At 35.7% G+C, this 18,148-nt stretch overlaps 1 long non-coding RNA gene across 1 annotated transcript; it reads right to left on the bottom strand.

The window, feature by feature from the left end:
- Positions 1-1,253: 1,253 nt before the first annotated feature.
- LOC128296473 (uncharacterized) lies at positions 1,254-3,000 on the bottom strand. Its single transcript, XR_008287085.1, has 3 exons — positions 2,920-3,000; positions 2,762-2,805; positions 1,254-1,459 (listed from the first exon to the last, which is right to left on the bottom strand). It is a non-coding gene; the product is annotated as an uncharacterized LOC128296473 (long non-coding RNA).
- Between the last annotated feature and the right edge of the window lie 15,148 nt (positions 3,001-18,148).

Genomic DNA, 18,148 nt, shown 5'->3' with positions numbered 1-18,148 from the left:
TTAGTAAGTTTTAAGCAAAGTGTCAATAGATAACAATCAAATTTTAACATAGTTGTTCAGTATTTTATTTCACTCTTCCTTGGGCATACCATCCCTTTACCGAATATGCACATCTCATCATAAATAATAGGCGATAAACTTTCACATAAAAGTGAGCTCATGTGACATAGATATATTGTATAATTTCACATAACCCCTCACACTGTTTCGATGTCACATAATCATAGGAATAGTCTCATAGATTGCTCACGTATGCATCACATAACTACCTTATGATTTAGTTCAAATCAAGCTCACATATAAACTTGGAGTACATACCTGTTCAACCTTTCGTATTGAATATATTTATAAGCAATTCTTATTGCGAAGTCTTATAGCTTTAAACTCTACTCAGATTATCGGTGAAACCTTTAGCTCAGATGAAATCTCCACACAAAGTCGGTGGTCTTAACCTGCACATAGTCACCACATATGGTCATCTGGTCTTTAATCCCGGGTTTACATCATAGAGTTTCATGCATATTTATTCACATGTTACAACATTCACATCGACTATCATATCTGTAATTCATTTACATCATCAAATATCTAATAAAACACACCTTCCGCCGTCGGTCATTTGGCCACAATATATATATATATACACATCTCATACATATCTCACATTAGCCATTCGGCTTCGCCACATATATACACTTCCACGTTTATCACAGTAGCCATTCTACCTTATCACACATATGCATGTTCACGTTTATCACATTAGCCATTCGGCCTTATCACACATATGCATGTTCACATTCATCACATTGGCCATTCGGCCTTATCACATATATGCATGTTCACATTCATTACATTGGCCATTAGGCCTTATCTCATATATACACATTCACTGTAACACCCCAAACCCAGCCTAGAAGTTATGGCCGAATCTGACGTGCCACATTGTTGTTGAAAACCCACGTTCCATTTTAGTGTTTTAAAACCATATATTTTGTCGAGTTAACAATGTGTATAGAAGCTGGGCACCAGGTAGGTATCCGAGACAGAGGAGGTGAGCCATGAAGGCTGCTTAAGTACCAAGCTCTTTGATTGGATCCAATCCTAGACATGCTCACAACTATAGCCACACTTTGTTATATCGAGTTTAAATTTGTTTAAGTGAACGACTTCGATAAATCGATTAATCGTGGTGTTGAACTCTTTTGAAAACAAGTATCGTTTTGAAAACACGTCCTAAGTCTAGCCAATTTGAATAATTATCAACCAGGTTTGAAGTTATTAAAATTAAAATAATCCCGAAAAGAAATAAAAGGAAAGTGAAAATGGCCTTATTACAACCCAAAAATAAATAATAATTAAAGGGAAACTAATGAAAACCAACGCTTATTTAAAAGTCCAAAGATAATCACCGTGGCTACTCTGAATCCCCTCCGGCCCAAGTCCCCACATCAAGGCTCACCTGCAAGGTTAAGGAAAGGGGGTGAGTTTGGAAACTCAGTGTGCAACAAGCCCCTTTCAGAGCCCAAAACAATAACTGCCTATTGGGTCTAAGCCCAAATCCAATCTCAAACATATACTGGGCCATAGCCCTTTTCATATTTCATATTACTGGGCCGAAGCCTTTACTGTAAATGGTATGGCCCATAGGCCCATTTTTATATCACATGTAATGTCAAATGAAAGAATGCAACCCATTTAGGGAGGCTACTCAACCCACCATCCTCTACTCTCCACCCGTACCAACCAACACACCATGTGGGGATTAACTCGACCCCCCGCCATAACTCTCCTTTGGCGGCAAAGATTTGCTTTATCATATAACCTGAGGCCTAGCCTCTTTTAATAATCGGGCAAAAGCCCTTTTAATAAGCGGGGCATAAGCCCTTTAATAAGCGGGGCATAAGCCCTTTTGATAATTGGGGCATAAGCCCTTTAATAACTGGGGCATAAGCCCTTTTGATAACTGGGGCATAAACCCTTTTGATAACTGGGGCATAAGCCCTTTAATAACTGGGGCATAAGCCCTTTTTGATAACTGGGGCATAAGCCCTTTAATAACTGGGGCATAAGCCCTTTTGCACTTCCTCCATCCATATAAAAACCCAACCCAATGCATTTATGAACATCTCGTGTGCATATCATACATATCATGTGCATATCATACATGTCATGTGCATATCATACATATCATGTTTATCAAAATCCCATGCATTAAGTTCATATATAAACCCTACGGGTATAATGGTCACTTTTACCTAGGGGCAAAATGGTCATTTTCATGTTATAAGGGTAATCTTGTAATTTTACCAAAAATTAGGGTTTCCATGTTCATTAACGATTACAAACAATTCATGGGTGCAAACAGTGATTCTGGCCCATTTTTAGCGAAATCAAGTTATTGGGCCAAAAACCCCTAATGGGCCCTACTCAGCTGATTTTGTCATCTAGGCCCATTTAGCCTATATCCATAACAGTATTAACAGTCTTAACATGCAATTTAACATATTTTTGTTTTCTACTAATTTTACCCAAATGGGCCCGAAAGCCTATTGGGCCCTAATTCAGCCCCTCGAGGCCCAACCTACCTGTGAACGCCGAAATCACGTCCTTGTTGTTTCCATTGCTCCCAATCATCATCTCATCGATTCTAACTAACTAGTGAGCGTTCGCTTGCTCACAAGTCCTCGAAATGCCAGAATTTCGGCATTTCGGCTTTTCGGCATTTATCACTTTAAGCTATGAAAAAGGGTTCGTTACACACCTGATTTGCGATATTCCTTGACGAGATCTCCTATGCGATTTCTCCTATAATCAACCACTTATAGATTAGACCATGTTAATATTAAACCAAATCGAAAACTACCTATTATCGTCACTTACACATTCGGCCACCATCCACAATGGCCCTTGGGTTCATACCTTTGCCGAAGTTGATGACTAGATTTAGTCACTCTGATGATCCAAGCTTTTCACACACTCCTCGATCGGTAGCCTTTAATCCTCACTAGCACCAACAAACCAAATAACATGAAAAACCCTTTTAACCCTTTTAGCCTTAGTCGACAGAAGGGTTTTTAGCTTTTCTTAAACCACAAGATACAAATGGAAAGAAGATTCGAATACTTACCAAGAGATCTACTCGTTGAAGAACGTTCCAAATACCTTCCTACCCCATATCCGTTGTGAATCCAACTTAAACATGCGTAGAAAATAGATCTAAATATTAATTCCCGAATCACTAAAGTATGAAGCTTTCAGCTTTTCAGCAAATATTAATCTAAGCTATTACGAGGGTTAGTACACACCTATTACGGGTTGAAGTTGAAACGTTTCCATAATCAATCACCTATGATAACCACCACCTGTCACTCAAACTCAACTATTCCAATATCAATATATGTAAATCCTAAGCACATCAGTCATACGAAACATAAGGGCATATTCGTCATTTTACCATACAGGGGTATTACGGTCACTTTACCTTACAGGGGCTTTACGGTCACTTTACCCTACAGGGGCTTTACGGTCACTTTACCTAATAGGGGTATTTTAGTCATTTCATCCTACAAGGGTGTTTTGGTAAATCTACAAACCAAGGGTATTTTAGTAATTTTGTAAACCAATGGTACTTCTATAATTTTTAGAAAGTCAAGGGTATTTCTGTAACTTTATAAATCAAGGGTATTTTGGTAATTTTAAAAATTGAGGGTATTTCGGTAATTTCATAAACCAGTGGTATTTTGGTAATTTTACAAACTAGGGGTATTTTGGTAATTTTACAAATTGAGGGTATTTCTATAATTTTGTAAATCGAGGTAAAATAGTAATTACGTAAATCAAGGGTAAAATAGTAATTCTATAAATCGACAGTAAAACAATAATTTTGTAAATCGAGGTAAAACAAGAATTACGTAAGTCGAGGTAAAACGGTAATTTTATAAATCGAGGTAAAACAAGAATTCGTAAATCAAGGGTAAAACGGTAATTTTGTAAATCGAGGTAAAACAAGAATTATGTAAATCGGGGTAAAACGATAATTCTGTAAATCGGGGGTACTTTGGTAATTTTACAAGTCGAAGGTATTTCAGTAATTTTACAAATCGAAGGTATTTCAGTATTTTTACAAACTAAGGGTATTTCGGTAATTTTAGTAAACTAAAGTATTCTAAACATGGATAACAATACTAATGGCTCTAAAGCCCATTCTCGGCCCAAATGAGCCCACATGCTCGTGTGGCCCTTTTAGCCCAAACCTAGCCACAGATATGCGATTCACCTAGCCTAATCCAATATTTACTACACAATCAAACAACTTATCCAATTGGGCCGTAGGCCCATTGGGCCCCATATGGCCCTTTTACCATCGCGCCCAAGTAGCCATCCTACAGCCTAGAGTAGTAAGAAATACACTCGATAGGAGACTGGAGTTAATCCACGCTCTGAGCACTCTTAGCCGACGCCCAACCCAAACGAGCACGCCATACAGCGAAAGGGATCACCAAGAAAGGTACATTTACTCTCTTCATGGTTCCTCTATTTAAAGCCACTTCACAACCACTCTTATATTAGCTTCCGATGTGGGATCCTCCAACATTAGAGTTTAAATTCAACACCAACTCTTGTCACCTGTTAGCAAAATAAATGCTCTTTGCTTGCCATGGGATTCGAACCTATGCCTCCCTTAAATGCTCCACACGCTACTTGCCACTAAGCCACAAGGCTTTTGTGTCATTTATTTAACACAATAATTTAAAACCCACATCCAAGCATCCGGTTTTTTTCACTTAATACCAAAATTTTGCTAAAGCCCAAGTTTGAACCCAAGATTTCTCCAACACTTCTCAAAGCCATTAACCACTAATAGCAAACATTTAATTGTTTCATTTCATTGCACAATTAAATACCTATATACAACCACCTTACGGACCCCCACTCAAGGCCCAATACTTCTAGGCCCAAATTCGGGGTGTTACATTCACATTCATCTCATAAAATCCTAAATCAAAATATAAATTTTCATGTATTCACATCACAATTATCCAAATATACTTCACATACCACATATACTTTCATGTATACATTTTGTCTTGGCTGAATCTACATCTATCATTTTCCAATGAATAATTCAATTTCATGCCATACTATCATTTCATATTCGAATACTTATAAACTTACAATTTCACAAATTTTAATATCAAAGATCCATCTAACACTCATATATCATTTTACAATATCACAATTTAGAACTCACGTATGGGTTTAATCAATAGCTTATGAGCAACTAAAACAAGTTTTATCCATGTTTACAACATAACCACAAATTCTCTACAAGCTATTTTCCTGAGCAACAGTCGTTAAATTATTTTTAACTGGGGCTACGAATTCCAAATTATGTGCCGTTAATTTTCCATGAAAATAGACTTGTATATCCTCTATCCACAAAATTTTCAGAATTTTTAGTTTGGTCAATCAATACCAGATTTTTCTTAAAGTTTCCCCTATTTTACTGCTTGACTACTCTGACTACTCTTCACTAAGAATTTAATTTCTCATTGTACCGAATTCAAAATATGTTTTCGTTTATTTTGTTTGAAACTAGACTCATTAAGGAGTCTAAGCATATAATTTTATCTTATATTCATTTTTTACGATTCATAATGATTTTTCAAATCTTGAGCAGGGATTTGAGCCATTCGACTCTGTCTCACACAACTTTGAAAATCTCATTATCGGCAACCCTTTACTTACATGATTTCTTTTATACGAAACTAGACGCATCAAGCTTTAATTTTATAATTTATTCAGCCTTTAACTCAACTCCCACAATTTATGGTAATTTTTCCAAAACACGCCATCTGCTGCTGTCCCTAGCAGATTTATACAATTTACTCAGAAAGTTCTCATTCACATATTTAAAACATAATATCATATATGCCGTCATTTAGAAAAGTCATTGACCTTAACGATATACATAATTCATACTCATCCCGCTTTAAAACTTAAAACTTACAAAGGAATCAAACTCAATTCTTCAAGAACTTACCTCGGAAATTCTTTGAACGATTACTGATTGACTATTCGGTTAGGTAGCTTTTCTCTTATCCGAATTAGACTCCTAAGCTCTTGAGCTTGAATAAACAAATTGAATCTATTACAAACCAATTATACAAACTCATGGCCGAATATAACAAGAAGACTAACTAGATTCTACTAGCCACTCATTGCTCTATTATTAACTTTACTTAATTATAAACACATTCGGCAATTACCTCAACCTTATTTAATACAATTAACACTGAATTCCTCATGTAAAAAGTACCATTGCCGAATATCATTTAGTTCACCTTAATCCACTCATGATCGAATGCCTTTAAGCTTAATATCATGGTATCGTAACTCAACATTTATCAGTATGTCATTAACAAAATATGCTCATGTCAAATTTACTCCCAATTACATCTCAAAATTCAACAAGCTTATAACTCATTTAATAATTAAATTCCATTTCAAAGTATCAAAACATTATCAAACATATACTCATCCTAAATGACCGAATGCACATTAACTAAGCACTTAGCAATTTTCTTTAGCCATTGAACTCATTCGGCAATGATAAGGATAAATTTAACAAACCTTAAATTTAACTTATAATTGTACATATCTCATTCAAAACTTCCACACCAATTTATTATCCAATCAACCATATCCGAAAACCTATCATACAATTAAAACCCTTGTTCAAATTATTATTCACTATAATACAATGGCCGAATCCCTCAATTAGCTAACATAGCCTCTTGTTTTCAATCTAAACACGTATATACAACCTAAATCCCTCTTTTAACACATAACTCACTATCTTGGAACTCATTTCCTAACTAATTTAACTTAGTCCAAAGCCGAATGCTATTTGAGCATTAAGCTCATGTTCTTTTCATTATTAAGCAAGTATTATAACTCAACTAACTTCATTAGCCGACTACTCAAGCTCATTTGAGCCACATATAGTAATTTAGTTTGTTTATACTTTATTAGAAACATTTCTCCTTACAAATTATCAAAACATACACAATGTAACCCATTGAGCTCATGATCGAATGCTTCATGCATCACAAACACAAAATCACATACATGGGTCATTTTAGAGCTTTAAAACCAATTTAAATTTCTCAAAATCCAAAGAAAAACATATGAAATCATACCTTAATTCCCAACACAAGATGGCCGAATGCCTTAGGTGTTCTTTCTTCCATTTTTCTTTTTCTTTTCCTTATGGTTTCGGCAAGATGAAAAAAAAGATGATGGAACTTTGTTTTTATCACCACTACTAATATAAATTTATTATTTCAATATATAAAAATCATTTTATAATAAAATGTTTATTTATGTCTTTATTATACATAATTCCCACCAATTAAAAATGGAGACAAGAGAACACATTGTTACATGCATGTGTTGGCCGGCCATTTACATTCAAAATGGTCTAATTGACATGCATGTCCACATTTTTTAATACATGCTCTATTAGATCACTTTATATATTTACCTAACCTATTTTTCCAATGTTTCACATAAGTCCCGTTTCAAAATTTCACATACAAATGGCAAAATTAATGCTTGAAATTTTTACTCATGCATTTACTCACCTCATGAACATAGAATATAACTTTCAATTATTTATAAAACTCGGTTTCGTGGTCGCGAAACCACTTTTCAACTAGGGTCAGATTAGGGGTGTCACATATAAATTGTAATGTGAGATTGTTTGAAAGTTACATAATCATATACTATAGATTCGGATATAAGATAAATCTATGTGGAGTGGGTATGATAAATCTATGATTCAATATTTACTTATATAAATCTTATGTATATGAGGAAATGGTTTATGATAATGTGTTTTGTTATATATTAAATAACGATGTGTTTTGTGATATAAAATGTTATGCACTAATAAATATAAATGCATGTTATTATATGAGGTATATTCGTGTGTACTTTTTGTGTAATATAATTTTAGATATTGACTTATAAAATTTATATGTTTTAATATTATACTAGAATGTGTCTAAGTTTCAATCGGCTATGTGATATTAATAAATTGTTTGGTTTAAAAGTTAGTCCAAGTGTGTGCATGTATATATATTTTTTTAAAACAAAAAGATATTTTGTTCAAGTAATACCTTGTAATCCCAATCTGGCGACGGATACAGGTTAGGGGTGTTACATTTTTATTGGTATTAGAGCTACGGTTTAGTCGATTCTAGGACTACCGTAGCGTGTATGAGTCTAGCTATACATGCCATAATGCTAGTGTATGATAGTGTGATGACTTCTGACGGTTGAAATTGTTGTTTTGATTAGTAAATGGAATCCACTCTAGAGAGAGCCTTAGCGGATGACATTGAGAGTGTAGCGCCTGGTCCCACGTAAGGGACAACGCCTGTTGAACCTCAACCATCTGCGAGTAATCAAGATAATGGTGCTAAGCAAGCCTTCTTTACCATGATGAATGAGTGGGTTGCACAATATGCCAGAACAAACCCGGCTGCTCAACCATTTCTGAATTTAAATGATCATCCTCCGGTGCCTATAATACCAGCAACTACTGATCCCATGAGGCTGAGTAAACCTCCTGTTGATTTGATAAGGAAACGCGGGGCCGAGGAATTTCGAGCCACAGCTACTGATGACACTTAAAGGGCTGAGTTTTGGCTTGATAATACCATCCGTGTTTTCGATGAGCTGTCTTGTACACCTGATGAGTGTCGAAAGTGTGCAATATCCTTATTACGAGATTCAGCCTACTATTGTTGGAGAACCCTGATTTCGATTGTTCCAAAGGAACGAGTTACTTGGGACTTCTTTCAGATGGAGTTTCGTAAGAAGTATATTAGTCAAGGATTCATCAATCAAAAGCGTAAAGAATTTTTGGAGCTTAAACAAGGCTGGTTGACGGTATCCGAATATGAATGTGAGTTTGTAAGACTCAGTCATTATGCTCGGGAGTGTGTAGCTGATGAAATTGCCATGTGTAAAAGATTTGAGGAGGGATTGAACGAAAATTTAAAGCTACTGGTGGGTACTCCAGAAATAAAGGAATTCGTAACACTGGTTGAACGAGTTTGCAAGGCTGAAGAGCTTGGAAAGGAGAAAAAGAAAGCTGAATATGAAGCTAGGGACTTTCGTAAAAGATCGGCGGGTAAAAATTCTTTTTCGGCTGCAAAGAAGTTCAGAGATGATACTAATAGATCAAAGACGACTGCAGGAATTTCTATTAAGGAGCGACCATCAACGGACTCTCGAGCTACTTTGGTTGCTAGTGTTGGCAACAATCGGCAAGAAAAACTCGAATGTCCATAGTGTGGAAGGCAACATGTAGGTGAATGCTGGGGTAAGTCTATTAACAGAGCCTGTTATAGATGCGGTTCGCGAGATCATTTCATTCGAGATTGCACGGAACCTTATGAGAAAAATAAGATGCAAGGCGCAAGATCGAGTGGTACAACGACTAGAGGTAGACCACCGAGAAATACAGGAGGCAGGGGTGGTACTTAGAGAGGGACTTTTGATACGGCTATTCGATCTGAGACTCGTGCTCCTCCCAGAGCTTATGCCATCCATGCACGAGAAGAGGCATCTTCCCCTGATGTTATCACTGGTACATTTACTCTCTATGATACTAGTGTACTTGCTTTAATTGATCCTGGTTCAACTCATTCTTATGTATGTGAAACATTAGCGTTCAGTAAGACTCTACCTGTTGAGTCTACTGAATTTGTGATACGAGTGTCAAACCCTTTGGGTCGGTATGTGTTAGTTGATAAAGTATGCAAGAGATGTTCATTGATAATTAAAAATTTCTATTTTTCGGTGGATTTGATGCTATTACCCTTCGACGAATTCGATATTATTCTCGGAATGGACCGTTAACCGAACATGATCTTTGTGGTAAATTGCAAGTTTAAAGACTATAGACTTGCGATGTTCGAGTGGTGAAATGATTCGAATTGAGTCTAGTGATCTGAGTGGGTTACCAGTAGTGATATCTTCTGTGTTAGCTCAAAAATATGTGAGAAAGGGTTATGAAGCTTATCTTGCATATGTACTGGATAGCAAGGTATTGGAACGAAAGCTCGAGCTGTACCTGTAGTTTGTGAGTATCCAGAAGTGTTTCCTAAGGAATTACCGGGATTGCCACCTGTTAGAGAAGTAGAGTTCGGCATAGAATTGGTTTCGGGTACGACACCGATTTCGATCGCTCCTTATCGTATGGTACCAACCGAGTTAAAAAAGTTGAAAGCTCAATTGCAATAGTTGACTGACAGAGGTTTTGCGCGACCCAGCTTCTCACCCTGGGTTCTCCAGTTCTGTTCGTGAAAAAGAAAGACAGAACTATACGAATGTGTATTGATTACCGTTAGCTCAATAAAATGATGATAAAGAATAAATATCCGTTGCCGCGGATAGATGACTTATTCGACCAGTTGAAAGGAGCTTCCATGTTTTCGAAGATTGATTTATGATCTGGCTATTATCAGTTGCGAGTTAGAGATTCTGACATTCCTAAGACTGCTTTCAGAACGAGATATGGACACTATGAGTTTTTAATGATGCCGTTTGGGCTCACTAATGCCCCGACGATTTTCATGGATCTGATGAATCGGATATTCAGATAGTATTTAGATCGATTTGTAGTGGTGTTCATAGATGATATACTGATTTACTCTTACAATGAGTCCGAGCACACCGAACACTTGAGGTTAGTACTTCAGATTTTGCGAGATAATCAGTTGTATGCAAAATTCAGTAAATGTGAATTCTGGTTAAAGGAAGTTAGCTCCCTGGGGCATGTTGTATCCGCTTCGGGTATTAGACTGGATCCGAACAAAATTTCAGCCATTCTTGATTGGAAACCTCCGAGGAATGTTTTTGAAGTTTGGAGCTTTTTGGGACTCGCGGGGTACTATCGACGATTCGTTAAGGGTTTCTCGATGATCGTAACACTGTTGACGAAACTACTCTGGAAAGATATCAAGTTTGAGTGGTCAGAGAAGTGTCAGACAAGTTTCGACCAGCTAAAAACCATTTTGACGAAGGCTCCTATGTTAGTTCAGCCAGAGTCTGTTGAAGAGTTCGTAGTTTACAGTGATGCTTTATTGAACGGTTTGGGTTGTGTGCTGATGCAGGAAGGTAGAGTTGTTGTATATGCTTCGAGACAACTAAAGCCTCACGAGAAAAATTATCCAACTCATGATATCGAACTAGTTGCGATTGTGTTTGCACTTAAAATTTGGCGTCATTACCTGTTTGGAGAGAAATGTCTTGTTTATACTGATCACAAAAGCCTAAAATATTTAATGACTCAAAGAGACTTGAATCTGAGACAACGATGGTGGTTTGAATTATTAAAAGATTACGAAATTGTCATTGATTATCATCCAGGTAAGGCAAATGTGGTGGCTGATGCCCTAAGTCAAAAATCTCTGTTTGCTCTTCGAGCACTAAATGTACATCTGTCTATTTCTGCTGATGATGTGCTGGTAGCGAAATTAAAAGAAGAACTAATGTTAATACGGCAAATTTGTGAAGCATAGGAAATCGATGAAGAATTGGTTGCTAAACGAGCTCAATGTGATTCTAATATGGGTTCAGAGTTTCAGATTGACGACAATGATTGTTTAAGATTCAGAGGTCGATTTTGTGTTCCGAGAAATTTAGAACTTACTTCGATGATTTTGAGTGAGGCCCATTGTAGCCGAACGTCGGTCCATCCTAGTAGCACGAAAATGTACAACGATCTAAAAAGACATTATTGGTGGCATGGTATGAAAAGAGACATTTCCGACTTTGTTTCTAAATGTTTGATATGTCAACAAGTGAAAGCATCAGGTGCCTTCGGGATTATTACAGCCGATCATGATACTTGAGTGGAAATGGGATTGAGTAACGATGGACTTTGTATCTAGTTTACCGTTGACACAGAGCAAGAAAGACTCAATCTGGGTTATTGTTGATAGATTGACGAAGTCCGCTCATTTTATCCCTGTTCGTACAGATTTTTCACTCGATAGATTGGCAGAATTATATGTTTCTCAAATTGTTCGACTACATGGAGTACCTACTTCTATTGATTCTGATAGAGACCCTAGATTTACATCCCGATTCTGGAGAAAATTGCATGAAGCGTTGGGAACTAAGCTACATTTTAGCACTGCTTTCCATCCCCAGATAGATGGTCAATCTAAACAAATTATTCAAAAACTCAAAGATATGTTGAGATGTTGCATTCTCGAGTTTAGTGGTTCGTGGGAACAATATTTACCTTTGATTGAATTTGCATACAACAGTAGCTTCCAATAAAGTATCAAGATGGCACCATATGAGGCTTTATACGGTCGTAAATGTCGCACACCATTGTATTGGACCGAACTCGGTAAAAATAAGATATACGGGGTTGATTTGATCAGAGAAGCTGAAGAAAAAGTGAAAGTGATTAGTGATAGTTTGAAGGCAGCATCGGATCGTCAGAAATCATATGCAGATTTGAAACGCAAAGATATTGAGTATCAAATTGGTGACAAAGTATTTTTGAAAGTCTCACCCTGGAAAAAGTTACCCTGATTTGGCCGTAAGGGCAAATTGAGCCCAAGATTTATTGGACCGTACGAGATAGCAGAACGGATAGGGCCGGTTGCTTATAGATTGGTTCTGCCACCTGAACTCGCAAAGATTCATAATGTGTTACACATATCGATGCTTAGACGGTATAGATCGGATCCTTCACATGTGGTTGGTTTATCTGAAGTTGAGGTTCAATCGGATTTGAGCTATGAAGACGAACCGATCCGTATCTTAGCTCAAGAAGTGAAAGAATTACGGAATAAGAAGATTTATTTAGTAAAAGTATTATGGGTCAAACATGGAGTAGAAGAGGCTACTTGGGAGCTCGAAGACTCTATGAAAGAACGTTATCCTAATTTATTCGCTGGTAAGATTTTCGAGGACGAAAATTTTTAAGTGGGGGAGAGTTGTGACAGCCCTAATTTGACCCTAGTCGGAATGTGGTCTCGGGACGCCAAAACCGAGTCATAAAATTTATTTAAAATTTATTTGCATATCTTCTATGTGTGATAGTGCATGTGTGAAAATTTGACGTTTTAATTTATTCTTATGAATGTGAATTTTACTTGAAAGGACTTAGTTAAGAAACTTAGAAAATATGATAGGTAAATTGTAAGGATCAAATAATTGCAGAGTGGGAAAGCTTGGGTTTGCATGTCAAAATGCCCAAAATTCATTAATGGCCGGCCAAGTAATGATGTTTCTCCCACTAAGTTAAATTTATTATAATTTTATGTTAGCAAATGGTTAAAATAATCTAAATAAAAAATGAATTAATAGGAAAAGATGAATAAAAGAAGAAAGGAGAGAGAGAGAATATTCATCTTCTTCCTCTTGCAAGCCGTAACTTAAATGAAATAGGAGGGAAACTCTCAAGGACATTCGGCCATCCTAAGGGTTGATTAAGGTAGGGTTTCATGTTAATTCCATTAAATTAAATAAAAATATAGTTAGTAATCCATGTTTTATTATAACCCATATGTTGATATTTTACTTAATTAGGTGACAAAATGAGCATACGGTTAAATTGGATGAATGCTAGGAGGATGGTGTTTTTGATGTTTTAGATAGAAATAGTAGAAAGGTGAAAAAGGAGCTAGATAAATGGATATATGTGAATTTAGATAATGTTATGAATAGATGTGAAGCTTATGCTAGTTTAGAAAAATTCGGTCAAAGTGTTCATGAGATGAAACTATGTGTTAAATGACAAATGGTGAGTAATTGCTATTTTGATAGTGATAATGTATTCGTCCTTGAGGCATTAGATAAACATTTGTTGAAGTTCTAATGCCTTGAACAATGACGGTTGTAAGATGTAGTGGAAATCATTAAATTATATATGTGAGAAATTAGCAAGTGTGGTTGCCGTATGTACAAAAATATATATGTGTTTATATATATGTGTGTTTATTTGAAATAATGATTGGATTATTAATAGTAACGTGATCCTCGATGGTCAGTAGCCGAATAGCTTAAAAACATAAGGTAGAAAGATCACATTTTACCGTGTGGTTCTCGTGATAAAAAATCATTAATATTATGGGATATAAATAACTAGCAAGGTGATTAAATTAGTTAATTTATTTATTTTAGCTCAAGAACCCAAAGGAGGGGAATCAAGCAAGGGCAAAGCAAAGAATATCGAGTAGCCAATTGGAACTGTTTCATCCAACACAAAGTAAGTCTATAAGCAACTAAGCTTGGTTATTCTATACATAATTGGTGTATGCATATCGTAAAGAAATTTCTCCCGTTCATGTATTCTTTTGATTGAAAGGCATGTGATCGATTATACTTAGTTAATTAAATAAATCACTTTGTTAAAACGAAATGACATTGGCACTATGTGTGCTAATTTGAATGGCACTATGTGTACGAATTTGTATGGCACTATGTGTGCGGATTTGAATGTCAATATGTATGTGAATTACTAAGGCACTATGTGTGCGAATTTGGATGGCACTATATGTGCGGATTTATATGGCACTATGTGTGCGAATTTGTATGGCACTGTGCGGATTTATATGGCACTATGTGTGCGGGTTAACATGGCACTATGGGTGCGAATTTCCTTGCTTGAGTACTACGTGTGCGAAATTGGTTGTTGATAAAATAAATGCAGGAACTAAATGAAGGGCAAAAACTATTGTCCGAATAAGAAATTGGAGACATGAAAATTGAAACATAGGTACTTGAATGCATCTATTTCATCGTTGTTAAATATTGTAGGAAGGAATTAAGGTATCCAGTTATATGATTGTAATATCCCGAATTAGGGCCTAATCAGAATAGTGGTTTCATGACCACAAATCCGAGATAGAAATAATTATTTTATAATTATTTTGATGATTATGATATGATTGCATGATTGTGTGAAAATTTCGTGATGAAATTCTATGCCTAAAGTGCTTAAATTGAAAGTAGGGACTAAATCGAATAAGTTGCAAAAACTTGCATTCTAGAAGTTTTTAGTATGAAATTGTTTTGGAATATTAATGAAGAGGTCTTAAATAGCAATTTGACCAATTTTAAGTTCATGGACAAAATTAGGACATGGAAGGAATTTTTGGAAAGTTTAGTAGTAAGGGTATTTTGGTCATTTAGTTATTAAAATGAATTAAAACAAAATTAAAAGCCAATTTTGTCCATCTTCTTCATTAGGCCGAAATTTCAAGGGTTCTCCATAGCTAGGGTTTGTTTCAAGCTTCCAAGATCCATAATCAAGAAAGACGTGGAATCGACCTCAATCGAGGAAAAGAAAAGATTGTGGACTAAATTGCAAAATCTTTGTATTTTGGTACCAAGGTAAGTTCATGTGTAAATAATGTAGCATAATTGTTATTTTTAAGTTATTGATATTAATTATGTGTTATGCTGAATTTCATTATGAAATGTATGCTTTGTGGTTAATTTCAAATAATATGTAAATTATGTGAGCTACTTGTTAAATATAATTGTTACTGAGTATTGATTTGGCATTCTACGGAAGACGGCAAGGATAAGTGTTCGAGAAAAATCCCGTTTGAACCTTAGGAATAGATTACAATACAAGTGACATGTCACTAGGATGGTTGAGCATCCGAACTCGTTGAGTTGAGTCCGAGTTCACTTATGGATGCGAATGTCTGAACTCGTTGAGTTGAGTCCGAGTTCGTGAGATGTAACTAGGCATCCGAACTCGTTGAGTTGAGTCCGAGTTCACTTATGGATGCGAACGCCCGAGTTCGTTGAGTTGAGTCCGAGTTCGCTTATGGGCGGGTTACATGATTGCTTGATTGAATTACTAAGGCACTATGTGTGCGGGTTAACATGGCACTATGGGTGCGAATTTCCTTGCTTGAGTACTATGTGTGCGAAATTGGTTGTTGATAAAATAAATGCAGGAACTAAATGAAGGGCAAAAACTATTGTCCGAATAAGAAATTGAGACATGAAAATTGAAACATAGGTACTTGAATGCATCTATTTCATCGTTGTTAAATATTGTAGGAAGGAATTAAGGTATCCAGTTATATGATTGTAATATCCCGAATTAGGGCCTAATCAGAATAGTGGTTTCATGACCACAAATCCGAGATAGAAATAATTATTTTATAATTATTTTGATGATTATGATATGATTGCATGATTGTGTGAAAATTTCGTGATGAAATTCTATGCCTAAAGTGCTTAAATTGAAAGTAGGGACTAAATCGAATAAGTTGCAAAACTTGCATTCTAGAAGTTTTTAGTATGAAATTGTTTTGGAATATTAATGAGGAGGTCTTAAATAGCAATTTGACCAATTTTAAGTTCATGGACAAAATTAGGACATGGAAGGAATTTTTGGAAAGTTTAGTAGTAAGGGTATTTTGGTCATTTAGTTATTAAAATGAATTAAAAACAAAATTAAAAGCCAATTTTTGTCCATCTTCTTCATTAGGCCGAAATTTCAAGGGTTCTCCATAGCTAGGGTTTATTTCAAGCTTCCAAGCTCCATAATCAAGAAAGACGTGGAATCGACCTCAATCGAGGAAAAGAAAATATTGTGGACTAAATTGCAAAATCTTTCTATTTTGGTACCAAGGTAAGTTCATGTGTAAATAATGTAGCATAATTGTTATTTTTAAGTTATTGATATTAATTATGTGTTATGCTGAATTTCATTATGAAATGTATGCTTTGTGGTTAATTTCAAATAATATGTAAATTATGTGAGCTACTTGTTAAATATAATTGTTACCGAGTATTGATTTCGGCATTCTACGGAAGACGGCAAGGATAAGTGTTCGAGAAAAATCCCGTTTGAACCTTAGGAATAGATTAGGATACATGTGACATGTCACTAGGATGGTTGAGCATCCGAACTCGTTGAGTTGAGTCCGAGTTCACTTATGGATGCGAATGTCTGAACTCGTTGAGTTGAGTCCGAGTTCGTGAGATGTAACTAGGCATCCGAACTCGTTGAGTTGAGTCCGAGTTCGCTTATGGGCGGGTTACATGATTGCTTGATTGAATATGTAGCACTTATATGCAAATTATCCATGTATCCGAATTATATTCCGATGTGTTCAACGGGTAAAGTTTTACTCAAATGGAGGAATACTCGAGATGAAAAGAGACGTATTGGTAAGTGATGAGAAATGGATATTTTGGACAGGTATGTATTTAACCCTCGGGTTGAGTGTTGATTACAACCACGATAAGGTAATATGATGATGAAAATGATTAAAAATGTGATAAGTGTGTTGATGATATATGCTAATGTTGATTAGTTTGATTGTTTGTTATGTTATTTATTATTTACATATGAACTTACTAAGCATTTATGCTTACTCCTCCTTCTTACTCATTGTAGTTTTGGACAAGCCGCCAGAGTCGGGATAGGTCAAGGCTCACCACACTATCCAGGAAGATTTTTGGTAAATGGCTTGTAAATTTAAGTATGGCATGTATAGCAATATACTTATTTTGTGTAAATGATCTTATGATATGGTGACAGAATGGTTGAGAAAATATTTGATAATGATAAATTATGAAAATGGTAAGTTTAGATTATGTTTGATGTTAAGGAAAATTATTAAGATACTTAGTGCATAAAAACTCATAAGAGGGATGAAATTTACCATAAATGAATCATTTGCAGCAACACCGACGCGAGTTTAAAAATTTACTAAAAATCATAGCAATTGAATTTGGTGATGGATTACTATCAAATTGAATACTATTATGTCTAGTTTCACATGAAACAAATGAAACAGGTAAAGGAATTATATGTTAGAAGATATTTGAATTTTAGTGAAACAGGGTCATAGCAGTTGCTGAATCCCCTGTTCCTACTTTATAAATTCACTATAAATTGTAAAGATATAATTAGGTAGTGTATTTTATATCCTCAGAATCCTTATTGAGTCTAGTTTTAGGAGAAACAAACCTCATAGTCATATGAATTTTGTACAGAGAGAAATGTGGTTCGTAGTAAACAGAGGTCAGACCAATCAAGTCCTGAAACAGGGGTAACATTAACTAATAAACTGTACTA

The sequence above is a fragment of the Gossypium arboreum genome, chromosome 8 (genome assembly GCF_025698485.1).
Source record: "Gossypium arboreum isolate Shixiya-1 chromosome 8, ASM2569848v2, whole genome shotgun sequence".
NCBI classification, from domain to species: domain Eukaryota; kingdom Viridiplantae; phylum Streptophyta; class Magnoliopsida; order Malvales; family Malvaceae; genus Gossypium; species Gossypium arboreum.
The sequence above is the reverse complement of the archived record's forward strand: the minus strand, read 5'-3'. Positions and strand labels throughout refer to the sequence as shown.